This window comes from Rhinoderma darwinii, unplaced genomic scaffold (genome assembly GCF_050947455.1).
Source record: "Rhinoderma darwinii isolate aRhiDar2 unplaced genomic scaffold, aRhiDar2.hap1 Scaffold_3379, whole genome shotgun sequence".
Classification (NCBI taxonomy): Eukaryota; Metazoa; Chordata; class Amphibia; order Anura; family Rhinodermatidae; genus Rhinoderma; species Rhinoderma darwinii.
The window spans coordinates 54,858-82,348 of record NW_027463423.1 but is presented as its reverse complement, the minus strand read 5'-3'; the positions used below and the strand labels follow the sequence as shown (position 1 = coordinate 82,348).

The 27,491-nt window shown below is 47.0% G+C and overlaps 8 non-coding genes and 1 pseudogene across 8 annotated transcripts; all 9 read left to right on the top strand.

The window, feature by feature from the left end:
* Positions 1-313: 313 nt before the first annotated feature.
* On the top strand, positions 314-504 carry LOC142704773 (U2 spliceosomal RNA). The gene has a single exon (XR_012868178.1). It is a non-coding gene; the product is annotated as a U2 spliceosomal RNA (small nuclear RNA).
* A 1,125-nt stretch (positions 505-1,629) lies between these two features.
* Positions 1,630-1,820, top strand: LOC142704818 (U2 spliceosomal RNA). Its single transcript, XR_012868213.1, has one exon. It is a non-coding gene; the product is annotated as a U2 spliceosomal RNA (small nuclear RNA).
* A 1,120-nt stretch (positions 1,821-2,940) lies between these two features.
* LOC142704808 (U2 spliceosomal RNA) lies at positions 2,941-3,124 on the top strand. The gene has a single exon (XR_012868204.1). It is a non-coding gene; the product is annotated as a U2 spliceosomal RNA (small nuclear RNA).
* A 10,682-nt stretch (positions 3,125-13,806) lies between these two features.
* Positions 13,807-13,984, top strand: LOC142704801 (U2 spliceosomal RNA; annotated as a pseudogene).
* A 1,123-nt stretch (positions 13,985-15,107) lies between these two features.
* LOC142704816 (U2 spliceosomal RNA) lies at positions 15,108-15,298 on the top strand. Its single transcript, XR_012868211.1, has one exon. It is a non-coding gene; the product is annotated as a U2 spliceosomal RNA (small nuclear RNA).
* Positions 15,299-23,259: 7,961 nt separating this feature from the next.
* LOC142704793 (U2 spliceosomal RNA) lies at positions 23,260-23,450 on the top strand. Its single transcript, XR_012868196.1, has one exon. It is a non-coding gene; the product is annotated as a U2 spliceosomal RNA (small nuclear RNA).
* Positions 23,451-24,585: 1,135 nt separating this feature from the next.
* On the top strand, positions 24,586-24,776 carry LOC142704815 (U2 spliceosomal RNA). The gene has a single exon (XR_012868210.1). It is a non-coding gene; the product is annotated as a U2 spliceosomal RNA (small nuclear RNA).
* A 1,129-nt stretch (positions 24,777-25,905) lies between these two features.
* Positions 25,906-26,096, top strand: LOC142704814 (U2 spliceosomal RNA). Its single transcript, XR_012868209.1, has one exon. It is a non-coding gene; the product is annotated as a U2 spliceosomal RNA (small nuclear RNA).
* A 1,125-nt stretch (positions 26,097-27,221) lies between these two features.
* On the top strand, positions 27,222-27,412 carry LOC142704794 (U2 spliceosomal RNA). Its single transcript, XR_012868197.1, has one exon. It is a non-coding gene; the product is annotated as a U2 spliceosomal RNA (small nuclear RNA).
* Positions 27,413-27,491: the final 79 nt, after the last annotated feature.

Sequence of the window (27,491 nt, the reverse complement as noted above, 5' to 3'; positions counted from 1 at the left end):
CCTCAGGAGCCAGAGCCAGCTTTCTGACATCATAATGGGGCCTCAGAGATAAAAGCCTGGGCCCAGGCAGTGTTGGTCAGTGCTGCTCAGCAGGCAGCACTGGACTGGATTAAAGCTGATACAAGGTGTGAAAGGAGAAGGGGTGGCAGTGGGCATGCACTTACTGCTGCTGCTGCTGCTGCTGCTGCCAGTGTTTGCACGGCAGGAGGGCATTTGGGCGTTGCCAGGAAGGCGTTTTTATGTCGATTCCTCCTCTTTCAGCACTGCATTGTGGTGCAAGCAAAAGAAGCAAAACGCGCGGCACGTTCGGGTTATCGCTTCTCGGCCTTTTGGCTAAGATCAAGTGTAGTATCTGTTCTTATCAGTTTAATATCTGATACGTCCCCTATCTGGGGACCATATATTAAATGGATTTTTAGAACAGGGAGATGGAAATAGAGCTTGCTCTGTCCACTCCACGCATTGACCTGGTATTGCAGTATTTCCAGGACCGGTGCACCGTTTCCTTATGTGTTTACTAAAATCAGATTCCAAAAGTGCTTTTTGTGTTTGCCATTGTTTTTGTCTTTCGGATGGGATCTCCCCTTTTAATCCCATTATTTCAACACCTGTTGGACAATGCATTTGTACAGTCATGTGTGATAATGAGCTAATTTATTAAATGCAATTAATTAATACATTGCCACCTCTTGTTTTGTGTCGTCTGTGTTTCTGTGTTTCCGGCATTTCACATTGGAACAGCTCATTCACCTTCCTTGTCTTCTCTCCGCCCTCCCTCCTAGGTAGGTTAAAGAGCTGCACCTGAGCCAGCCACTGATAGATGCAGCACCATAGTCAAATAGTGGAGTGGAGTAGGGGAACAGCAAACAGCCATTAAAGCAGCCAGCCCGCCCGCCCGCCCGCCCGCCACAATGGACCTACCTGTGTACACTAGATGGATGTGATGGAATGTACTGTGGTCCCTACATTTCAAGAAGAAGTAAGAATTGCAGTTGCAACAAACCCTTGCTTGCCTACAAAGAGAGCAGCAATTTGGATTTGTTACTATGTTACCTGGAAGAATAACAAACTGTGCAAGGATGGAGGTTGTAGGAGCAAGGAGAACAAGTTGTCTGTAAAGTTGGTGGATGCCTATTTTCCATTTTGCAGTCCCTTGTCTCCCTCTTGTGGCCTCCTGGAGGCAACTAGCTGTGCAAAAAAAAGACAGCCTGGGGGCCGGCTGTTGCAGTGTTGCCCTCTCAGGCAACACTGAGTGACTGACTGAGCCGCACCGTCTTATATAAAGTTCAGACGGAACTTTGCACGTGTCATAGTGGAGACCTCAGGAGCCAGAGCCAGCTTTCTGACATCATAATGGGGCCTCAGAGATAAAAGCCTGGGCCCAGGCAGTGTTGGTCAGTGCTGCTCAGCAGGCAGCACTGGACTGGATTAAAGCTGATACAAGGTGTGAAAGGAGAAGGGGTGGCAGTGGGCATGCACTTGCTGCTGCTGCTGCTGCTGCTGCCAGTGTTTGCACGGCAGGAGGGTATTTGGGCGTTGCCAGGAAAGCGTTTTTATGTCGATTCCTCCTCTTTCAGCACTGCATTGTGGTGCAAGCAAAAGAAGCAAAACGCGCGGCACGTTCGGGTTATCGCTTCTCGGCCTTTTGGCTAAGATCAAGTGTAGTATCTGTTCTTATCAGTTTAATATCTGATACGTCCCCTATCTGGGGACCATATATTAAATGGATTTTTAGAACAGGGAGATGGAAATAGAGCTTGCTCTGTCCACTCCACGCATTGACCTGGTATTGCAGTATTTCCAGGACCGGTGCACCCTTTCCTTATGTGTTTACTAAAATCAGATTCCAAAAGTGCTTTTTGTGTTTGCCATTGTTTTTGTCTTTCGGATGGGATCTCCCCTTTTAATCCCATTATTTCAACACCTGTTGGACAATGCATTTGTACAGTCATGTGTGATAATGAGCTAATTTATTAAATGCAATTAATTAATACATTGCCACCTCTTGTTTTGTGTCGTCTGTGTTTCTGTGTTTCCGGCATTTCACATTGGAACAGCTCATTCACCTTCCTTGTCTTCTCTCCGCCCTCCCTCCTAGGTAGGTTAAAGAGCTGCACCTGAGCCAGCCACTGATTGATGCAGCACCATAGTCAAATAGTGGAGTGGAGTAGGGGAACAGCATACAGCCATTAAAGCAGCCCGCCCGCCCGCCCGTCACAATGGACCTACCTGTGTACACTAGATGGATGTGATGGAATGTACTGTGGTCCCTACATTTCAAGAAGAAGTAAGAATTGCAGTTGCAACAAACCCTTGCTTGCCTACAAAGAGAGCAGCAATTTGGATTTGTTACTATGTTACCTGGAAGAATAACAAACTGTGCAAGGATGGAGGTTGTAGGAGCAAGGAGAACAAGTTGTCTGTAAAGTTGGTGGATGCCTATTTTCCATTTTGCAGTCCCTTGTCTCCCTCTTGTGGCCTCCTGGAGGCAACTAGCTGTGCAAAAAAAAGACAGCCTGGGGGCCGGCTGTTGCAGTGTTGCCCTCTCAGGCAACACTGAGTGACTGACTGAGCCGCACCGTCTTATATAAAGTTCAGACGGAACTTTGCACGTGTCATAGTGGAGACCTCAGGAGCCAGAGCCAGCTTTCTGACATCATAATGGGGCCTCAGAGATAAAAGCCTGGGCCCAGGCAGTGTTGGTCAGTGCTGCTCAGCAGGCAGCACTGGACTGGATTAAAGCTGATAAAAGGTGTGAAAGGAGAAGGGGTGGCAGTGGGCATGCACTTACTGCTGCTGCTGCTGCTGCTGCTGCCAGTGTTTGCACGGCAGGAGGGCATTTGGGCGTTGCCAGGAAGGCGTTTTTATGTAGATTCCTCCTCTTTCAGCACTGCATTGTGGTGCAAGCAAAAGAAGCAAAACGCGCGGCACGTTCGGGTTATCGCTTCTCGGCCTTTTGGCTAAGATCAAGTGTAGTATCTGTTCTTTTTTTTTTTTTTTTTTTTTTTTTTAAATTTTAAATTTTTATTAATTTTTCAGAAATACAGAATAAAGAAATAGGAACAACAGGAAAAAAAATATATAAATCAGACCTTATCCACATTAGGCTCACGCAGGAACCTCCAAACCCATAAGACACTTATGGTAATAGCATATATTGGACCACATGTCCCATGACATTATATAAACAGATGAATGTAAAGTGACCCAACAACCCCATGTCTCCTCCGTTAGACAGCTATGCAAACAAAGAGTTACCACAATACCACTGAAATTACTTATACAATAATTCATATCTTACATTAAATGAACATATGATAATACCCTTGGCATGAGACTAGTAACCTAATTTAAGGACTCTAAGTATTTGTGCCTTGTCCCATTTCTCAAGTGACCTTTGAAATAAGAGGGAGCAAATGGGCTCCTTGTGCAGAGGTGGACAGATATCTGATCCATGGTTCCCATAATGTAAGGACGTGGGGAAGTCTATGAGATCTCAGAGCATACATGCGTTCCATGGTATAGGAAACATTAACCTGGTTGATCAATTCCGAAATGGAGTATTGATTGGGTAATTTCCAGTATTTAGCTAAAAGTAAACGTGTCGCTATAATAATATGGCTGGACACCATTTGAGAGAAGCTTGGGATATTGTGCATGTTTAGAAAACATAAGGCCAGTGCCGGATCCGGTGTAACCATACAGGACGAAATTTGAGAAATGATATCAAATACCTGTCCCCAGAACGCATAGACTTCCGGACATTGCCACCACATGTGAAAGTACGACCCTTTGCAACCACACCCCTTCCAACAAACCTCCGGGTAAGAGTTATCAGATTTCGCAAAATTTAAAGGTGTTAAGTACCAGCGTAACAACAGTTTTTGGGAAGCTTCCCAATGTTTAACCCCCTTAGAAATTTTTTTGGTCCATGCGAAGGCTTTCTGCCATTCCATCAGAGAAAAGGAAGAGTTAAAATCTTCCTCCCATTTAGCGCAATAAGAAGGTATGTTGGGAAGGAGGTGCTCACACATATTTCCATAAAATTTCGAGATACCCTGTTTCCTATTTTCAGGGTCAAAATATTGCTGGCGGGCCATGGAGGGGAATACTGAAGCACTGACGTCTAAAGATGTAAATAAGTGTCTTATACATAAATATTTGTAGAAGTCTCTATTGGAGATACCATAAGTCTTTACTAATTCTGTAAAGGCTAGTAATGTGCGGCCATTAAATAACAAGTGGATATGAGAGATCCCTGAATTTATCCAGCTATCCAACGATATCTCAGGTAAAAAGGTAAGTAAATATCGTAAGGGCAAATTTTTAAGTGAAGTGAGGGCCAAGGGAGGAAGCCTGTTGGCGTAATTTTTCCATATTTTCAGAGAGGTCGCAACAGTGGGGGACACGCAATTATAAGTATTTGGAGAAGAATGTGAACCAACCCCTAGCAATGAAATAAGCGGTCGACCTACCATTACCTGTTCAATATGTATCCACCTCTTTGAGGGGAGACGTGCACACCAATACTTTAGTTGGTCTAGTGAGACTGCCCAATAATACTTTTGGACATCTGGCATTCCCATACCTCCAGTGTCGAAATAGTGTATGCATCCTTACTCTAGGCTTTTTGTGCGCCCATATGAAATTATTAAGTATTCTTTGGAGACTCCTCACAAAAGAACTAGGAAGAGGGATTGTCAGTGCACGTAACTTGTACAAAATAATCGGCAAAACCATCATTTTAACGATTGCTATTTTCCCCGCCCAGGAAGTACAAACTCCGCTATATGTAGATAGCAGTTGGGGAATACTGGTTAAGAGAGGAGCAAAATTATGTTTGAATAGGAGATTCGTTGAGTTAGTGAGTTGTATACCCAGGTACGAAATTTTTAATGAGTTCCATTGGAAAGGGAAGGAGTTACGGATTTTATTCCTAACTTGCTCCGATATTCCCACCTCTAACAAATGCGATTTACTAGCATTAATTTTGTAGTAAGCCACTTTCCCAAATGAATCTAAGGTGTGTTGCACTTCCGATAGGGACATTAAAGGATTAGAGAGTGTGAGGATGACATCATCGGCATATAACCCTATCTTATGTTGAAGGGAGCCAATCGTAATACCAGTGATGGCTGGGTTCTGCCTAATAGACATAGCTAGAGGTTCCATAACCATTGCAAAGATCAGGGGTGATAACGGGCACCCCTGACGTGTGCCATTGGAAATAGAAAATGATGCAGACATAAACCCAGAGGCCAATACTCTAGCTGACGGATTTGAGTACAGTGCCATAATAGCGGATTTTATCCACCCATCAAATCCAAATTTGCTCAAAACAGCCTCCAGGTAACCCCAATGGACCCGATCGAATGCCTTCTCCGCATCCAAAGCAAGAAGCACGGAAGGCACTCGACGGGTCTTCGCCCAATGAACCAGATTTATCAGCCTTCTGGTGCCATCCGGTGCCTGCCTTCCGGCTATAAATCCCACCTGGTCTTCATGTATCAATTCAGGAAGTAATGTATCTAACCGACCAGCCAATATTTTAGCATAAATTTTAACATCAGTATTCAAAAGAGATATTGGGCGAAAGTTAGCAGGAGAGTCAGGCGTTTTCCCAGGTTTCGGCAAAGTAACTACTGTGGCAGCAAGCATTTCTTGCGGAAAGGACCCCAACCCTGCAGCTTCAGTAAACACTTTAACTAAGTATGGAGCTAGAGTCGTGTCATATCTTTTATAGTACTGATTAGTAAACCCATCTGGGCCTGGGGCTTTGCCTGGCTTTAACCCCTTAAGGACGCAGCCTAGTTTTGGCCTTAAGGCTCAGAGCCCATTTTTCAAATCTGACATATTTCACTTTATGTGGTAATAACGTCGGAATGCTTAAACCTACACAAGCGATTCTGAGATTGTTTTCTCGTGACACATTGGGCTTCATGTTCGTGGTAAAATTTGGTCGATATATTCAGTGTTTATTGGTGAAAAATTGCAAAATGTAGAGAAAATTTTGAAAAAATTGCATTTTTCAGAATTTAAATGCATCTGCTTGTAAAACAGACGGTTATACCACCCAAAATAGTTACTAGTTCACATTTCCCATATGTCTACTTTAGATTGGCATCGTTTTTTGAACATTATTTTATTTTTCTTGGACGTTACACGGCTTAGAACATAAACAGCAATTTCTCATATTTTTAAGAAAATTTCAAAAGCCTTTTTTTTAAGGTACCTCTTGAGTTCTGAAGTGGCTTTGTGGGGCCTATGTATTAGAAACCCTGATAAAACACCCCATTTTAAAAACTAGTCCCCTCAAAGTATTCAAAACAGCAGTTATAAAGTTTTTTAACCCTTCAGGCATTTCACAGGAATTAAAGCAAAGTGGAGGTGAAATTTGCAAATTTCATTTTTCTTGCTGAATTTCAATTTTATTCATTTTTTTTTCTGTAACACAGAAGGTTTTACCAGAGAAACACCACTAAATATGTATTGTCCAGATTCTGCAGTTTTTAGAAATGTCCCACATGTGGCCCTATTGCGCTCGTGGACTAAAACACAAGCCCTAGAAGCAAAGAAGCACCTAGTGCATTTTGAGTCCTCTTTTTTATTAGAATATATTTTAGGCAGCATGCCGGGTTTGAAGAGGTGTTGAGGTGCCAAAACAGTAGGAATCCCCCAATAGTGACCCCATTTTGGAAACTACACCCCTCAAGGAATTCATTTAGGGTTGTTGTTACCATTTTGATCGCACAGTTTTTTCACAGCACGTATTTGAATTGGGGTCTGAAATGAAAAAAAAGGCATTTTTTCCAATAAAATGTCATTTGTGATCAAAATTTATTATTTTCACAGGGAACAAAATACCCCATTTTGTTGCCCAATTTGTCCTTAGTGTGGCAATACCCCATTTGTGGTGATAAACTGCCGTTTGGGCCCATGGGAGGGCTCAGAAGGAAAGGAGCGCTATATGTTTGTTGGAGTCCAGATTTTGTTGGATTGGTTTTCGGGTGCCATGTCGCATTTGCAGAGCCTCAGAGGTATCAAAGCAATGGAAACCCACCAAAAGTGACCCCAATTTGGAAACTACACCCCTCAAGGAATTCATTTATGGTTGTTGTTAGCATTTTGACCACACAGTTTTTTCACAGCACCTATTTCAATTGGGCTGTGACATTAAAAAAATGACATTATTTCCAATAAGATGTAATTTTTTACCAAAATTTCTTATTTTCACAGGGAACAAAATACTCAGTTTTGTTGCCCAATTTCTCCTGAGTGCATCAATACCCCATTTGTGGCAATAAACTGCCGTTTGGGCCCATGGGAGGCCTCAGAAGGGAAGGAGCGCTGTGTGTTCTTTGGAGTGCAGATTTTGCTGGATTGGTTTTCGGGTGCCATGTCACATTTGCAGAGCCCCAGAGGTATCAAAGCAATGGAAACCCACCAGAAGTGACCCCATTTTGGAAACTACACCCCTCAAGGAATTCATTTATGGGTAATGTGACCATTTAGACCCCATAGTTTTTTCACAGAACTTATTTGAATTGGGCTGGGAATTAAAAAAATATATATTTTTTACAATAATATGTCGTTTTAGCTAAAAAATTCTTATTTTCACAAGAAACAAAATAATCAATTTTGTTGCCCAATTTGTCATGAGTGCGGAAATACCCCATTTGTGGTGATAAACTGCTGTTTGGGCCCATGGGAGGGCTCAGAAGGAAAGGAGCGCTGTGTGTTCTTTGGAGTACAGATTTAGCTGGATTGGTTTTCGGGTGCCATGTCGCATTTGCAGAGCCCCAGAGGTATCAAAGCAATAGAAACCCACCACAAATTACCCCATTTTGGAAACTACACCCCTCAAGGAATTCATTTATGGGTGTTGTGACCATTTTTACCCCATAGTTTTTTCACAGAACTTATTTGAATTGGGCTGGGAATGAAAACAAAATTATTTTTGTCAAATAATATGTAGTTTTGGCTGAAAATTTCTTATTTTCACAAGAAACAAAACACCCCATTCTGTTGCGCAATTTGTTCTGAGTGCCGCAATACCCCATTTGTTGTGATAAACTGCCGTTTGGGCCCATGGGAGAGCCCAGAAGGAAAGGACCACCATTTGGCCTACTCGGGATTTTCTAGTGCGAAGTCATGTATGCAGAAGCCCCTGAGGTACCAGTACAGTTGAAACCCGCAAGAAGTAACCCCGTTTTAAAAACTACACCCTTAAGGCATTCATCTAGAGGTGTAGTGAGCATTTTGACCGGAGACCTACACCCCATAAACTGTAATGTGGGTTCTCCCGGGTATGGCAATACCCTACATGTGGCTGTTATCAGCTGCCTGGACACACAGCAGGGCCCAGAGGGGAAAGACGAGGGGGGATAAGCTGTGCGGAGTGCATCAGGGTAAGTAAAATTGGGGTAAATTATAAGCCAAGGGATGTATGATAAATTTTAAAACACTTTCATACAGAGCTCTGGTTATTCGGGACACGTGTCACATTGATATATTGTGTCATCCCTTATCCCCCTCTTATAGCAGACTTTGCACCTCTTTTGACTTTTTCCCTTCTTGCCAGTTTGGGGAACTTCTCCTGGAAAGTGTTGCCCTGGTACGATGCGTGTGGCCCCACATCCAGAAGTACTGGGTGCCCCCCCTTCTTGGTCCCTAAAGATTAGGTTCTTGATAATCACCTCTTGAAATTCCAGGAAAGTTCCCGTCTGGCCTGCACATCGACGTAGCATGTACGCATTGTACAATGCCATCTGTATGATGTGCCCGGCCAGCTTCTTATACCACACCGCATGGCGCTGTAGGGCTTCAGGGCTTGATCTTACAAGTCCATCCCTCCCATGTACCTATTGTAGTCCAGGATGCAGTCTGGTTTGGGGGTGGCCTTTCCTTCATATATCCTAAATCTGTAGGTATACCCTGATGCACTCTCGCACAGCTTATACATCTTCACGCCATACCTTGCCCTCTTACCCGGCAGGTACTCGCGGAATTGAACCCTCCCTTTAAAATGTACCAGGGACTCATCAATAGAAATACACTTCTCGGGGGTGAATGCTGGGAAAACCGGGCATTGGAACGGTCTAATAGGGGTCTCCGTTTATACAAACGGTCAAAACTGGGGTCATATCGTGGTGGGCACGGCTCATTATCAGTATAATGTAAGAAGCGAAGTATTGCCTCATTTATTTATTTTTTTAGGTTCCAGTTCAGTTCTGAAGTTGCTTTGAGGGGCCCATATATTAGAAACCCCTATCAAACACCCCATTTTAGAAACTAGACCCCTCAAAGTATTCACAACAGCATTTAGAAAGTTTATGAACCCTTTAGGTGTTTCACAAAAATTTAGAGCAAAGTAGAGGTGAAATTTACATTTTTTTTTTGTCAGAAAATCCTCTTTATACCATTTTTTTTATAACACAAAAGGATTTATCAGTGAAACGCAACTCAATACTTATTGCCCAGATTCTGCAGTTTTGAGAAATATCCCACATGTGGCCCTAGTCCGGTAATGGACTGAAGCGCCGGCCTCAGAAGCAAAGGAGCACCTAGAGGATTTTGAGGCCTCTTTTTTTTAGGCACCATGTCCGGTTTGAAGAGGTCTTGTGGTGCCAAAACATTGGGAACCCCCCAAAAGTGACCCCAATTTGGAAACTAGACCCCTTGAGGAATCCATTGCAGTTTTCTTGGGGTGCATGCGGCATTTTGATCAGTTTTTATTCTATTTTAAGGTGGCGTGGTGACTAAAAAACAGCAATTGTACTATTGTTTTTTTTTTCGTTTTTTTTTACAGCGTTCACCGTGCGCTATAAATGACACATTCACTTTATTCTGCGGGGCGATATGATTACGGCGATACCCTATGTTTATAGTTTTTTTTTATGTCTTATGGCGTTTGCACAATAAAATACGTTTTGTAAACAATCATTCACTTTTTGTGTTACCTTATTCTAAGAGCCATAACGTTTTTATTTTTCAATCAATAAAGCCGTGCAAGGACTTATTTTTTGCGTAACGAACTGTAGTTTCGATCAGTACCATTTTTAGGTACATGCGACTTTTTGATCTCTTTTTATTCCATTTTTTGGGAGGTGAAGTAACCAAACAATTGTGATTGTGGTACGGTTTATTATTATTTTATTTTACGGCGTTCACCGTGCGGGATAAATAATGAAATAATGTTGTAGTTCAGGCCGTTACGGACGCGGCAATACCAATTATGTATAGTTTATTTGTTTGTTTATATATTTTTATTAATAATAAATGACTGATAAGGGAAAAGGGGGGATTTTTACTTTTATTACTTTTAAATCTTTTATTTTCTTATTTTTACACATCTTTTTTTAACTTTTTTTTTACTTTATTACTTTGTCCCACTAGGGGACATGAGGGCAGGAGGCTCTGATCGCTATTCTAATACACTGCACTACATGCGTAGTGCAGTGTATTAGAACTGTCAGCTACTCACTGACAGCAAGCATAGTGGGTCCTGACGTTGTCAGGACCCACTAGGCTTCCGTCTATGGCATAGCCGGACGCCATTGTTTGGTGTCCGGTTGCCATAGTCACCATCGCCGGCTGCTATCGCGTAGCAGGCCGGCGATGGCAGCTTAACCCCTAAAAAGCCGCGATCTCTATAGAACGCGGCTTTTAAGGGGTTAATCAGCGGGGACACAGCGATCGGTCCCCGCTGTAGGAGCTGTGACAGCTGCTGAACAAGACAGCAGCGTCACAGCTCCTGTATGTGTCGGGAGGACGGCCGAAACGGCCGTTACTCCCGAGACGTACTATTACGGCATGGAGCGCGAACGATACAGCTGCCATGACGTAATAGTACGTCAAGGAGCGGGAAGGGGTTAAACTTTTAATAGCTTGTGACACTTCAAGTATCGTAAAGGGGGATTGTAATTGAATACTGTCCTCTACAGACAGGGAAGGAAGGTTCAGACCACTCAGGAAGTTATTAATGTCCGAAACTGAAGGTTGATAGGTGGTTTTATCTTCTTTAAGGTTATACAAATTATGATAGAAATTCCGGAATTGATCACTAATTTCTTGAGGGTGAGTAATTTTATTGCCATTTTTGTCCATCAAAAATGCTGTTCTCTGTTTAGCACTTTTCTTTTTGAGCATTTTAGCTAAAAGTGCTCCTGGTCTATTACCATGAAGATAAAATCCGAATTGTAATTTTTTAAATAAGGCCATATGTCCAGACATCAGCACTGCCTGCAATTGGTCCCTAAGAACTTTGATTTTTTGCGAAGTGTCCGGAGTCACTTTAGATTTATTAAGGGATTCTAGATTGTGTAACTGAGTGAGGATATCCTTAGTAGTTTTTTCCTTATCTTTTTTTAATCTGGAGGCAGCCTGAATTCCCATCCCCCTCATATATGCCTTATGGGCATTCCATAAAGAAAAGCAATTGGTTGAGGAAGGGGCATTAATTTCAAAGTATGTTTGGACGTGTGTATCCATCAAATCTTTTGTGAGAGGATGTTCTAATACTAGATCATTCAGTCTCCATGAAGAGAAAGGGGGTGTTGGTAATTGGTCTATGACCTTTATAGATATGGGAGCATGATCTGACCATGATATGTCCCCAATAGTGGATGTGGAGATGCATTGAAGACCAGATTTACTCACCAGAAACATATCAATACGAGAGTATACTTTGTGTGGCGCAGAAAAGTATGTAAAGTCGCGCTCATTCCCATGTTGACAGCGCCACACATCATAAAGCTCTTCTAGGTGTACTGTGTGGTGTAAATTGGAGTGGGGTCTAGGGGCATTTGAGGAATCAATTGAGGGATGCATGACTTCATTAAAATCCCCTCCTATAATCAACAACCCCTTCTTCACCTTATTTACCTTTCGGAGGATCTTATGAAAGGCCTTAAGCTGATGTGAATTAGGGAGATAGATGTTAACAAACGTAAAGGTAATATTGTTTATGTCGCATATGAGTATCACAAATCTACCTTGTGGATCTAACATGACCTGATGCATTTGAAAGGCAACCGAGTCCTTTATCGCAATCAAAACACCTTTGGTTTTACTGGAATGAGATGGTTGAAATATATGGGGAAATCTAAAATGCGTACATTTCGGTGGATGAAGGGAGGAGAAGTGGGTCTCCTGAGCAAAGAAAACATCATTGCGAAGAGACAAGGCTTCCTTCCACATCTGTCTCCTTTTAAAAGGGCTGTTGAGCCCCTTTACATTTAAAGAGGATATATTAATCGGCATGAGGCAGCATAAAAGAACTTATTATGTCTGACTGGGTAAGAATCATGAATTCGAAACAAAGATATAGGATCTTGCGGACCATGAAATGTACAGTACCACATTACTAAATACAGAAATATTAACATAAGAACAGTGCAAAACAGAAAAACATGGCGCCTACACTGCGCCGTACAGACCTCCGTGGGGGAGAGAGAATAAAGGTAACCACAACAAATAGCATTATTGCATGACCATACTACCAGCAGAAAAATCAGGTGGCAGAGTGTCCCTGTGCCAATTCCCATTCCGGATGAAGACGTCTCGGTGGCTTGTTAGCTGACCCCGTTCCCAAAGCCTGGACGGGAATGTTCCACTTGCGTAGCAAATCAATCCCATCAGAAGGAGTATGAATCACATGTGTGGAACCATTCCTAGAAACCACTAACTTGACCGGGAAACCCCACTTATATCTCAGATTCTGCTCCCTAAGAGCCAAAGTGATCGGGTGAAACTGCTTTCTTAGCATCAAGGTGGAAGCTGACAGATCCGGGTATATTGAAATATGAGCATATGGGGATGGGAGTTTCCCCAACTTTCTGGACTCCTGAAGGATACGATCTTTGGCTTGGTAAAAGTGTACCCTCGAGAGAACATCTCTAGGAACGTTTTCCGGAGCAGCCCTAGATTTAGGAATTCTGTGTGATCTGTCCAAAGTTATATCCAGTGGAGCAAACATTGGAACCAAGGCTTTAAACATGGTCTGCAGAAAATTGGGTAATTCAGAGGGTGAGATTTCTTCAGGGATCCCTCTGATTTTTAGATTATTTCTCCTCGACCTATCTTCTTGATCCATGAGCTTGTCTTTTAGCCATCTCACCTCATCCTTAAACTCAGCATGTGCGTCGATAAGATCATTGTGAGCCTTGGCATGGTCTCCCATGCTGCGTTCTAGATGATCCGTGCGGTATCCTAGGTCATCCACCGTCGTGTGAATTTGTGCCAGTATCCGATCCAGCACTCCAGAAATGGAAGTCTGCAATGTATGCATTAAACCCTTCATGACTGCAGTGGTCAGGGGAGCATCATCTGAAATCTCAGACAATCCAGACATATCAGAAGCCGTGAGGAGAGTATCTTGTGATGGCAAGCTGTGAGGGAAGAGCGCTTTTTTAAAAGCAGGGCCTTTACTGTTGGGCGAGGATGGGCCCGATCCCGTCGCTCCTCGTTTACCGGGGCCTGACACTTCTTCCATCCTGCCCTGTGTTTCCCCCTCTGCAGACTGACCTGGTGCAGCCGATAGCTGCTTGTGATGTTGCCGCGCGTCCGGCACAGACAGTGAGTCGGCGCCATCTTGTGACCGGCTCGTCGCAGAGAAGTAATCCGGGAGTTTTTTGGGTTCCGCTTTGACCTGTCGTCTCCTGGTCATATTCCACATCGATGTCGGCTGTATCAGGAATCTGTTCCGGTAAGTAAAACTTCCGTAGCAGGTCTTATGCCGCTGTGAGCCATTGTAATGCTATTGCTGAAGCGGGAGAAAGTGCACTACACCGCCATTCCAGTCAGCGGCTAGCTCCGCCCCCCCCGTGTAGTATCTGTTCTTATCAGTTTAATATCTGATACGTCCCCTATCTGGGGACCATATATTAAATGGATTTTTAGAACAGGGCGATGGAAATAGAGCTTGCTCTGTCCACTCCACGCATTGACCTGGTATTGCAGTATTTCCAGGATCGGTGCACCCTTTCCTTATGTGTTTACTAAAATCAGATTCCAAAAGTGCTTTTTGTGTTTGCCATTGTTTTTTTCTTTCGGATGGGATCTCCCCTTTTAATCCCATTATTTCAACACCTGTTGGACAATGCATTTGTACAGTCATGTGTGATAATGAGCTAATTTATTAAATGCAATTAATTAATACATTGCCACCTCTTGTTTTGTGTCGTCTGTGTTTCTGTGTTTCCGGCATTTCACATTGGAACAGCTCATTCACCTTCCTTGTCTTCTCTCCGCCCTCCCTCCTAGGTAGGTTAAAGAGCTGCACCTGAGCCAGCCACTGATTGATGCAGCACCATAGTCAAATAGTGGAGTGGAGTAGGGGAACAGCAAACAGCCATTAAAGCAGCCAGCCCGCCCGCCCGTCACAATGGACCTACCTGTGTACACTAGATGGATGTGATGGAATGTACTGTGGTCCCTACATTTCAAGAAGAAGTAAGAATTGCAGTTGCAACAAACCCTTGCTTGCCTACAAAGAGAGCAGCAATTTGGATTTGTTACTATGTTACCTGGAAGAATAACAAACTGTGCAAGGATGGAGGTTGTAGGAGCAAGGAGAACAAGTTGTCTGTAAAGTTGGTGGATGCCTATTTTCCATTTTGCAGTCCCTTGTCTCCCTCTTGTGGCCTCCTGGAGGCAACTAGCTGTGCAAAAAAAAGACAGCCTGGGGGCCGGCTGTTGCAGTGTTGCCCTCTCAGGCAACACTGAGTGACTGACTGAGCCGCACCGTCTTATATAAAGTTCAGACGGAACTTTGCACGTGTCATAGTGGAGACCTCAGGAGCCAGAGCCAGCTTTCTGACATCATAATGGGGCCTCAGAGATAAAAGCCTGGGCCCAGGCAGTGTTGGTCAGTGCTGCTCAGCAGGCAGCACTGGACTGGATTAAAGCTGATACAAGGTGTGAAAGGAGAAGGGGTGGCAGTGGGCATGCACTTACTGCTGCTGCTGCTGCTGCTGCTGCTGCCAGTGTTTGCACGGCAGGAGGGCATTTGGGCGTTGCCAGGAAGGCGTTTTTATGTCGATTCCTCCTCTTTCAGCACTGCATTGTGGTGCAAGCAAAAGAAGCAAAACGCGCGGCCCGTTCGGGTTATCGCTTCTCGGCCTTTTGGCTAAGATCAAGTGTAGTATCTGTTCTTATCAGTTTAATATCTGATACGTCCCCTATCTGGGGACCATATATTAAATGGATTTTTAGAACAGGGAGATGGAAATAGAGCTTGCTCTGTCCACTCCACGCATTGACCTGGTATTGCAGTATTTCCAGGACCGGTGCACCCTTTCCTTATGCGTTTACTAAAATCAGATTCCAAAAGTGCTTTTTGTGTTTGCCATTGTTTTTTTCTTTCGGATGGGATCTCCCCTTTTAATCCCATTATTTCAACACCTGTTGGACAATGCATTTGTACAGTCATGTGTGATAATGAGCTAATTTATTAAATGCAATTAATTAATACATTGCCACCTCTTGTTTTGTGTCGTCTGTGTTTCTGTGTTTCCGGCATTTCACATTGGAACAGCTCATTCACCTTCCTTGTCTTCTCTCCGCCCTCCCTCCTAGGTAGGTTAAAGAGCTGCACCTGAGCCAGCCACTGATTGATGCAGCACCATAGTCAAATAGTGGAGTGGAGTAGGGGAACAGCAAACAGCCATTAAAGCAGCCAGCTCGCCCGTCACAATGGACCTACCTGTGTACACTAGATGGATGTGATGGAATGTACTGTGGTCCCTACATTTCAAGAAGAAGTAAGAATTGCAGTTGCAACATGACCTGCCTAGGTAGAGTCGTGTGTTAACCTTAAACCATACTATCCCCCACCCCCATTTAGTAACGACACATGACACCGAGGTTGGATGTGAAATGGCCACAGCAGCCGTTTATTAATTTCACAGTTTTATAAAAACAATTTAAATCCGAAACATTCGGATAACTAGTTAGGAATTCACCAGAGAATTCCTCCTAATAATTCACATGACCCAACATGGGTCAGAATCATAAATAACCATTAAACGTTAACATTAACCCGAGCAGAGGAAGTCCTTGAAGCCCCTTCAGATGTTCCTTTCAAGAACACACCGAATTAGCCATCTGCAAACCACTAATTACCTCCAGCCGTAAACCAGCTCGGAAGCACCGTTCACCTCTGCAGATGGCTCCACCCACTAGAAGTCCACTTCAAGGGGATAACACCCGTTGAAGCCCTCAAGTGATATACCGACCACTAGAAGTCCACTTCAAAGGGATAACACCCGATGAAGCCTTCAAGTGACATACCTTCTACCAGAAGACCACTTCAAAGGGATAACACCCGATGAAGTCTTCAACCATGTACCTTTTTTGGGGGACGCATACCCCCGATGCGACCCCCCCACCATTTTGTACTGACTGGCCTCAAGGACTCCCCCCGCCAGCTGCCATGACAACAGAACCTACTCCGGAAAAAAGAAAAACATGTTAAATAAACACACAAAATAAAACACAACGCTCATATACGGACGTACAGAAGACCTAAGGAGTAACAAAACAAGGGTGGGAGGGTGGGAGCTTTGCTTCTTGTGTACTACTCCTCCCGCTGCTTCCGGCTCAATGCCGAGAAACAGCGGGAAGCGCAGTAACGGCCCCCCCGTCCCCCCTAGCTCCTCCCCGTCCCTCCTTCAGCTTCTTCACCTTTCCCTCACCTCTTAACATTAACCCTTTCCCTACCAGGACGGTCATGTCGGCTTCCCTCAAGCCTGCAGCTGCGTCCAGCCTCTTCTTGACCTGCCTAGGTAGAGTCGTGTGTTAACCTTAAACCATACTATCCCCCACCCCCATTTAGTAACGACACATGACACCGAGGTTGGATGTGAAATGGCCACAGCAGCCGTTTATTAATTTCACAGTTTTATAAAAACAATTTAAATCCGAAACATTCGGATAACTAGTTAGGAATTCACCAGAGAATTCCTCCTAATAATTCACATGACCCAACATGGGTCAGAATCATAAATAACCATTAAACGTTAACATTAACCCGAGCAGAGGAAGTCCTTGAAGCCCCTTCAGATGTTCCTTTCAAGAACACACCGAATTAGCCATCTGCAAACCACTAATTACCTCCAGCCGTAAACCAGCTCGGAAGCACCGTTCACCTCTGCAGATGGCTCCACCCACTAGAAGTCCACTTCAAGGGGATAACACCCGTTGAAGCCCTCAAGTGATATACCGACCACTAGAAGTCCACTTCAAAGGGATAACACCCGATGAAGCCTTCAAGTGACATACCTTCTACCAGAAGACCACTTCAAAGGGATAACACCCGATGAAGTCTTCAACCATGTACCTTTTTTGGGGGACGCATACCCCCGATGCGACCCCCCCACCATTTTGTACTGACTGGCCTCAAGGACTCCCCCCGCCACCGCGAAACAGGCCTTGACCACCTTAAGCCTGTGAGTTCCTCCACACCACCACCGCCCTTTCTATGCCTTCTGCTATAGCCAAGCTCCAAATATCAATGCCAACCTCGGTCAGATGAACCCCGTCACTCCTCCAGAAATTCCCCAATCCTGACTCCAAATCCCTATGCCTCACGCAAATGCCCCCGTTCTTTGCCACAAAACGGGACACCGCCCGGTTAACTTTTATCCGAGCCTTATTGACTCTCTCCACCGATCTAGCTAACCGCCAATGCTTCCTTGGGACTATGTCCGACCACACTACCACCAACTTGGGATAAGATACCCACAAACACAACAAATCATGTTTGATATCCCGCACCAACTCACGAAAAGGGCGGACTCCTAAGTCATTCCCACCCACGTGCAACACTAAAACCTCCGGAACCCTATCAAGCCGCACATATGTCTGGAATTCCGCCAACACCCTGTTCCACGACATACCTCTAAACCCCAGCCAATGCACAACCGCATCCTGTCGCGGAATGCGCAACTGGCGACCATCCGGGCGGACGTCCGCCCTCAAAGCCCCCCAGTGCACGTACGAATGACCCATCAACCACACCAGACAAGGAGGCGAATCTGAAACGGAAAACACAGTTAGGCACCACCATATACATTTGCAAGCATAAACAACAAAATTACAACATATGGGGGCGGACATAGGACTTAAACCTTTTAGACTCCCAACGACCAATACGCCTCACCCCCTCATCATCCAACCCCCCAGCGCCCTGCTTCCGTTGCTGCGCCAATCCGGAAGGAATGAGATGAATATGAGCCTGCCGCAACCCCAACCGCCGTCAAACATTTTTTAAAAACAGCTCCAAACTGAAACCTGGACAAGAACGACCCGTCCACATGACATAACAAAGGCAAATCTGGAGACCCCCTGTTTTTTGTAAAACCACGCATGCACTCTACTGGGCACATGACCGACCCCGGGAGAGCGAACAAAACTATCAGTTTTCCCTTCCCTAATTGGTCAGTTTTTGATCTACGCAACCATACCTCCAACCGATCTGCAAAAAGGCTCACCTCCCCAGCTCTCAGCCCCCCTGCCTGTTTAGTACTTGGCGACACCAACTCACCTATTCTAAATGCTCCGAAGAACGCCAACGAGAAAGCCAACCGAAACAAATCCATTTCATCTGCAGAACGACATACCGATGCCAATGAACCACCCAACAAGCCCAGCAAAGCAAACGACACCGGCCTTCTACTATCCGCCTCCACCCTACCTCTGCGCAACCCCTTCAAAGCCTGCGATACCAGAAATTCCTTCGATACATCCCGCAAGCCCCGCAACTTAAGCCCAAACGCCACCGCGGATATAAACCGGTTCACCTTCGCTACTGAAAACCCCGCCTCCCAGGCATCCCCTAACCAATACAAAAGTGCCACCAACCTGTCTCTATCCGTATTGACATCACCCAACTCTCTTACCCACTCCTCCCACTGCCTCCAACAAGCAGCATAAGCCCTCCACGTCGTGCCCGCCAAAGACCTTTGTAACAGCTGCTCTACGGGACCGATACCAGATCCCATAGATAATCCGGGCACGCCAAACCAATACGTTCCGCTCCCGGAGCCAATTGCCGAAACCGGTCCCACTGCGAGCGAGAAAGAGCATCAGCAACACAATTCCGTACACCCGGGACATGCACCGCCACCACCCACGCGTTCAGCGACAAACACACCAACACTAAATGTCGCAACAATTGAACTACCGGAGGAGAGGACGCCGTGATGTTATTAATGGCAAGCACCACACCCATGTTGTCGCAGTAAAAACGGACCTTCTTATCCCTGAGCCTGTCCCCCCAAATGGTAGCCGCCACCACGATGGGAAACAGCTCGAGCAGGGCCAGATTCCGCGTCAATCCACTGGACACCCAGCTAGCCGGCCATTGACCTGCGCACCACGGACCTCCCCCGTAAGCTCCAAAGCCACCCGCCCCAGCCGCATCCGTGAAAATATTCAGATCACTCGTATCCTGCGCTGGGGCCATCCATAGCGAGCGACCATTGTACTGGCCCAAGAAGTCATCCCAAACCTGAAGATCAGCTCGGTGCTCCTCCTTGAGCCTCACAAAATGATGCGGCGCCCGCACTCCCGCCGTTGCCGCCGCCAACCTTCTACCAAACACCCTCCCCATCGGCATAATCCGGCAGGCGAAATTCAACTTCCCCAGCAGCGACTGAAGCTCCCTCAACGACATTTTCTTCCTTCTACAAGCCCGTCGCACCTCCAGCCTCAAAGCACCCAGCTTATCCGCCGGGAGCCGACACTCCATTGCCACCGAGTCAATTTCGATTCCCAAGAAACAAATCGTCGCTACCGGGCCCTCCGTTTTTTCCGGCGCCAAAGGGATCCCAAAATCCCTCGCCACCTTCTGCAGGGCATGAAGCAAGTTACCGCAAACCGGCGAACCCCCCGGGCCAACGCACAAAAAATCATCTAAGTAATGGATCAACGAATCGACCCCGGATACTCCCCTCGTTACCCACTCCACGAAGCTACTAAACGCCTCGAAGTATGCACAAGAAAGAGAACACCCCATCGGAAGGCACCGATCCACGTAAAAGGCCCCATTCCAAAAACAGCCCAACAGCCGTTGGCTTTCTGGATGCACCGGCAACAACCTGAACGCCGCCTCGATGTCGGTTTTTGCTAGCAGCGCCCCCGGACCCGCAGCCCGCACTAACCCCACCGCCTTATCGAATGAGGTATAAACTACGGAACACAACTCGTGATCAATCCCGTCGTTTACCGACGAACCTTTGGGATACGATAAATGTTGAATCAAACGAAACTTTCCGGGCTCGCGTTTAGGGACAATACCCAAAGGGGACACAACTAAATCTTTCACCGGCGACTCCACAAATGGCCCCGACATGCGCCCCAACGAAACTTCTTTTAACAACTTTTCCGACACGACTTCCGCATGCACGTAAGCCGATTTTAAATTTCTCCGCGTAACCGGAACCTCATAAGGAGGCGGAGGAATAACAAAACCAACACTAAACCCTTCATAAAGCAACTTAGCCGCCGCCCTATCCGGATACTCATTTAGATAAGGGGCCATCCTTTCCACCCTCACCGGCGACACCCCCTTGACCAGCCCCGTGCTGGTTCCCGGACCTCTTTTTTCGCAGACATTTTGCCGCCCCGTGTGATGCACCATTACACTCGGAGCACACGTGCTTGAACTTGCACGTGGCCCCGAACTTACACTGGCCTTCATTGAATTGCCAGCAAAACCCCGCCTTTCCCCCGCCGCTTGGTCCACTCTGACTAGTCTGGCCTCCCTGGCCACCGCTCCCGGGAAAGGGCTGCCTAACCGGAACCGTAACCCGTAACCAGAGAGCAATATCCTTCTGGTCCCACCGAATCGCCGGCCGAACCGCCTTCCGCTGACGGAATTGCTCATCATATCGCAGCCACGCCTGACCCCCATACGCCCTATGAGCCTCCCCAATAGCATCAAAATAACAAAATAACGCCGAACAATTTTCCGGCGCCTTTTCCCCTATCACACTAGCCAATATGGCGAACGCCTGCGACCAATTAACGAACGTCTGCGGGATAAGCCTATACCGCCGCCGTTCCTCCTCGTCCTTTTTACTCTCATCCCGCTTGCTCTTATCCAAATTGAATTTAGCCAGCGGCAAGAGAGAAAAAATTTCAACATATTCATCTTTCCAGATCCGATCACGCACCTCCTGCTTTAAATGCGCCCCCAACGGACCCTCAAAACAAACATACACCTCCCCCCGAGCACGATCGTCCATGCGCACTCGATCGCCGTCCTTCTGTGCCTCAGTCTGCACCGACACCGCGACCGCCTCTCTAACCGCCACCACAGGACGCGCCTGCAACGATCCCACTTCCCTGGGGCCTTCCCAAACTACCGCAGGGGACACTTCCGTTACTACCGGCGCCGCGGCCCTATCCAGGCGCCCCACCAGCTCCCGTAAGCAACCCACTAAATCTGCCAAACCCGCTCCGTCGCGTCCGCCCGCGCCACTACCGGCCCCCGATGCTATGCTAGCAGCCCCCCCGCCGACACCCGACATAAAAATCGCTGGATAAGACAATAAAGGAGTTATACACTCACCGGGCTGCACAGGCGCTGTGTTCCCGTCAGCCGGACCATCCTGACCTCGACGATAAACGTCCAGTTCACCTTCCTCCAGTTCTTCTCTCGCCGACGACTGTCCCTCCCAACGACCTCTTCGGAAAGGGGATGAGGACGCGCTGACCGATGGGCCGGCAACCTGCCGCCCGACCGCCGGGACCCAGACTTCCGACCGGACCTGTTGCCTCGACGTCGCTGCAGATCTAGTCGTCCGTCTAGACGATCCTGACGAAGCCTGCCCCCTGGCCGGAACATCACCATGCGGGGCGGCCGTACCTTGCTCTTGACATCTTCCATCTGATGGGGGAGGGGTGACAGGGAGCCCGGCCTGCGACTCCCTGCTTACCGCCGGACCCCGTCGCGGCCTGGGATTCCTGCCAGGACGCAGGGCCTGGGAAGGGGCGGTCCTCCCAGCTGCCTGGCCTGCAGCGTCCGGGATCGGGCTCCCTCTGCGACGCCGTGTCCGCGGGACTACCTCCGGACTCAGGCGCTCTGGAGGTCGGGACCGCCGAGAGGGACGGGTCGACACAGCCTGCATCGCCGTCACCCCTGCTACCGCTCTCTGCCTGCCCAGCGCAGGAGCGGTTGTTGCCGACTCCCCCCCCGCCGCCATAGCCATGCTCGTAGGGGGGCCGGGGGAGGGGAGCCTGTCCCTTACAACAGACCCCGAACGCCGTGCCCGACGTGGCGAAACGGCGTCCGGGATCCGCGTTAATGCAGCCACGGTCTCCTCCAGCCATCCGGGACCGTGGTGCACAGCAGCGGCACGCAGCCGCTCTAAAATCAGGGCCTCTGCCATACTAAAAAGCCGGGCAACGGGGAGCTTTGCTTCTTGTGTACTACTCCTCCCGCTGCTTCCGGCTCAATGCCGAGAAACAGCGGGAAGCGCAGTAACGGCCCCCCCGTCCCCCCTAGCTCCTCCCCGTCCCTCCTTCAGCTTCTTCACCTTTCCCTCACCTCTTAACATTAACCCTTTCCCTACCAGGACGGTCATGTCGGCTTCCCTCAAGCCTGCAGCTGCGTCCAGCCTCTTCTAACCCTTGCTTGCCTACAAAGAGAGCAGCAATTTGGATTTGTTACTATGTTACCTGGAAGAATAACAAACTGTGCAAGGATGGAGGTTGTAGGAGCAAGGAGAACAAGTTGTCTGTAAAGTTGGTGGATGCCTATTTTCCATTTTGCAGTCCCTTGTCTCCCTCTTGTGGCCTCCTGGAGGCAACTAGCTGTGCAAAAAAAAGACAGCCTGGGGGCCGGCTGTTGCAGTGTTGCCCTCTCAGGCAACACTGAGTGACTGACTGAGCCGCACCGTCTTATATAAAGTTCAGACGGAAGTTTGCACGTGTCATAGTGGAGACCTCAGGAGCCAGAGCCAGCTTTCTGACATCATAATGGGGCCTCAGAGATAAAAGCCTGGGCCCAGGCAGTGTTGGTCAGTGCTGCTCAGCAGGCAGCACTGGACTGGATTAAAGCTGATACAAGGTGTGAAAGGAGAAGGGGTGGCAGTGGGCATGCACTTACTGCTGCTGCTGCTGCTGCTGCCAGTGTTTGCACGGCAGGAGGGCATTTGGGCGTTGCCAGGAAGGCGTTTTTATGTCGATTCCTCCTCTTTCAGCACTGCATTGTGGTGCAAGCAAAAGAAGCAAAACGCGCGGCACGTTCGGGTTATCGCTTCTCGGCCTTTTGGCTAAGATCAAGTGTAGTATCTGTTCTTATCAGTTTAATATCTGATACGTCCCCTATCTGGGGACCATATATTAAATGGATTTTTAGAACAGGCAGATGGAAATAGAGCTTGCTCTGTCCACTCCACGCATTGACCTGGTATTGCAGTATTTCCAGGACCGGTGCACCCTTTCCTTATGCGTTTACTAAAATCAGATTCCAAAAGTGCTTTTTGTGTTTGCCATTGTTTTTGTCTTTCGGATGGGATCTCCCCTTTTAATCCCATTATTTCAACACCTGTTGGACAATGCATTTGTACAGACATGTGTGATAATGAGCTAATTTATTAAATGCAATTAATTAATACATTGCCACCTCTTGTTTTGTGTCGTCTGTGTTTCTGTGTTTCCGGCATTTCACATTGGAACAGCTCATTCACCTTCCTTGTCTTCTCTCCGCCCTCCCTCCTAGGTAGGTTAAAGAGCTGCACCTGAGCCAGCCACTGATTGATGCAGCACCATAGTCAAATAGTGGAGTGGAGTAGGGGAACAGCAAACAGCCATTAAAGCAGCCAGCCCGCCCGCCCGCCCGCCCGCCCGTCACAATGGACCTACCTGTGTACACTAGATGGATGTGATGGAATGTACTGTGGTCCCTACATTTCAAGAAGAAGTAAGAATTGCAGTTGCAACAAACCCTTGCTTGCCTACAAAGAGAGCAGCAATTTGGATTTGTTACTATGTTACCTGGAAGAATAACAAACTGTGCAAGGATGGAGGTTGTAGGAGCAAGGAGAACAAGTTGTCTGTAAAGTTGGTGGATGCCTATTTTCCATTTTGCAGTCCCTTGTCTCCCTCTTGTGGCCTCCTGGAGGCAACTAGCTGTGCAAAAAAAAGACAGCCTGGGGGCCGGCTGTTGCAGTGTTGCCCTCTCAGGCAACACTGAGTGACTGACTGAGCCGCACCGTCTTATATAAAGTTCAGACGGAACTTTGCACGTGTCATAGTGGAGACCTCAGGAGCCAGAGCCAGCTTTCTGACATCATAATGGGGCCTCAGAGATAAAAGCCTGGGCCCAGGCAGTGTTGGTCAGTGCTGCTCAGCAGGCAGCACTGGACTGGATTAAAGCTGATACAAGGTGTGAAAGGAGAAGGGGTGGCAGTGGGCATGCACTTACTGCTGCTGCTGCTGCTGCTGCTGCTGCCAGTGTTTGCACGGCAGGAGGGCTTTTGGGCGTTGCCAGGAAGGCGTTTTTATGTCGATTCCTCCTCTTTCAGCACTGCATTGTGGTGCAAGCAAAAGAAGCAAAACGCGCGGCCCGTTCGGGTTATCGCTTCTCGGCCTTTTGGCTAAGATCAAGTGTAGTATCTGTTCTTATCAGTTTAATATCTGATACGTCCCCTATCTGGGGACCATATATTAAATGGATTTTTAGAACAGGGAGATGGAAATAGAGCTTGCTCTGTCCACTCCACGCATTGACCTGGTATTGCAGTATTTCCAGGACCGGTGCACCCTTTCCTTATGCGTTTACTAAAATCAGATTCCAAAAGTGCTTTTTGTGTTTGCCATTGTTTTTTTCTTTCGGATGGGATCTCCCCTTTTAATCCCATTATTTCAACACCTGTTGGACAATGCATTTGTACAGTCATGTGTGATAATGAGCTAATTTATTAAATGCAATTAATTAATACATTGCCACCTCTTGTTTTGTGTCGTCTGTGTTTCTGTGTTTCCGGCATTTCACATTGGAACAGCTCATTCACCTTCCTTGTCTTCTCTCCGCCCTCCCTCCTAGGTAGGTTAAAGAGCTGCACCTGAGCCAGCCACTGATTGATGCAGCACCATAGTCAAATAGTGGAGTGGAGTAGGGGAACAGCAAACAGCCATTAAAGCAGCCAGCCCGCCCGCCCGCCCGCCCGCCCGTCACAATGGACCTACCTGTGTACACTAGATGGATGTGATGGAATGTACTGTGGTCCCTACATTTCAAGAAGAAGTAAGAATTGCAGTTGCAACAAACCCTTGCTTGCCTACAAAGAGAGCAGCAATTTGGATTTGTTACTATGTTACCTGGAAGAATAACAAACTGTGCAAGGATGGAGGTTGTAGGAGGAAGGAGAACAAGTTGTCTGTAAAGTTGGTGGATGCCTATTTTCCATTTTGCAGTCCCTTGTCTCCCTCTTGTGGCCTCCTGGAGGCAACTAGCTGTGCAAAAAAAAGACAGCCTGGGGGCCGGCTGTTGCAGTGTTGCCCTCTCAGGCAACACTGAGTGACTGACTGAGCCACACCGTCTTATATAAAGTTCAGACGGAACTTTGCACGTGTCATAGTGGAGACCTCAGGAGCCAGAGCCAGCTTTCTGACATCATAATGGGGCCTCAGAGATAAAAGCCTGGGCCCAGGCAGTGTTGGTCAGTGCTGCTCAGCAGGCAGCACTGGACTGGATTAAAGCTGATACAAGGTGTGAAAGGAGAAGGGGTGGCAGTGGGCATGCACTTACTGCTGCTGCTGCTGCTGCTGCCAGTGTTTGCACGGCAGGAGGGCATTTGGGCGTTGCCAGGAAGGCGTTTTTATGTCGATTCCTCCTCTTTCAGCACTGCATTGTGGTGCAAGCAAAAGAAGCAAAACGCGCGGCACGTTCGGGTTATCGCTTCTCGGCCTTTTGGCTAAGATCAAGTGTAGTATCTGTTCTTATCAGTTTAATATCTGATACGTCCCCTATCTGGGGACCATATATTAAATGGATTTTTAGAACAGGGAGATGGAAATAGAGCTTGCTCTGTCCACTCCACGCATTGACCTGGTATTGCAGTATTTCCAGGACCGGTGCACCCTTTCCTTATGTGTTTACTAAAATCAGATTCCAAAAGTGCTTTTTGTGTTTGCCATTGTTTTTGTCTTTCGGATGGGATCTCCCCTTTTAATCCCATTATTTCAACACCTGTTGGACAATGCATTTGTACAGACATGTGTGATAATGAGCTAATTTATTAAATGCAATTAATTAATACATTGCCACCTCTTGTTTTGTGTCGTCTGTGTTTCTGTGTTTCCGGCATTTCACATTGGAACAGCTCATTCACCTTCCTTGTCTTCTCTCCGCCCTCCCTCCTAGGTAGGTTAAAGAGCTGCACCTGAGCCAGCCACTGATTGATGCAGCACCATAGTCAAATAGTGGAGTGGAGTAGGGGAACAGCAAACAGCCATTAAAGCAGCCAGCCCGCCCGTCACAATGGACCTACCTGTGTACACTAGATGGATGTGATGGAATGTACTGTGGTCCCTACATTTCAAGAAGAAGTAAGAATTGCAGTTGCAACAAACCCTTGCTTGCCTACAAAGAGAGCAGCAATTTGGATTTGTTACTATGTTACCTGGAAGAATAACAAACTGTGCAAGGATGGAGGTTGTAGGAGCAAGGAGAACAAGTTGTCTGTAAAGTTGGTGGATGCCTATTTTCCATTTTGCAGTCCCTTGTCTCCCTCTTGTGGCCTCCTGGAGGCAACTAGCTGTGCAAAAAAAAGACAGCCTGGGGGCCGGCTGTTGCAGTGTTGCCCTCTCAGGCAACACTGAGTGACTGACTGAGCCGCACCGTCTTATATAAAGTTCAGACGGAACTTTGCACGTGTCATAGTGGAGACCTCAGGAGCCAGAGCCAGCTTTCTGACATCATAATGGGGCCTCAGAGATAAAAGCCTGGGCCCAGGCAGTGTTGGTCAGTGCTGCTCAGCAGGCAGCACTGGACTGGATTAAAGCTGATACAAGGTGTGAAAGGAGAAGGGGTGGCAGTGGGCATGCACTTACTGCTGCTGCTGATGCTGCTGCTGCTGCTGCTGCCAGTGTTTGCACGGCAGGAGGGCATTTGGGCGTTGCCAGGAAGGCGTTTTTATGTTGATTCCTCCTCTTTCAGCACTGCATTGTGGTGCAAGCAAAAGAAGCAAAACGCGCGGCACGTTCGGGTTATCGCTTCTCGGCCTTTTGGCTAAGATCAAGTGTAGTATCTGTTCTTATCAGTTTAATATCTGATACGTGCCCTATCTGGGGACCATATATTAAATGGATTTTTAGAACAGGGAGATGGAAATAGAGCTTGCTCTGTCCACTCCACGCATTGACCTGGTATTGCAGTATTTCCAGGACCGGTGCACCCTTTCCTTATGTGTTTACTAAAATCAGATTCCAAAAGTGCTTTTTGTGTTTGCCATTGTTTTTGTCTTTCGGATGGGATCTCC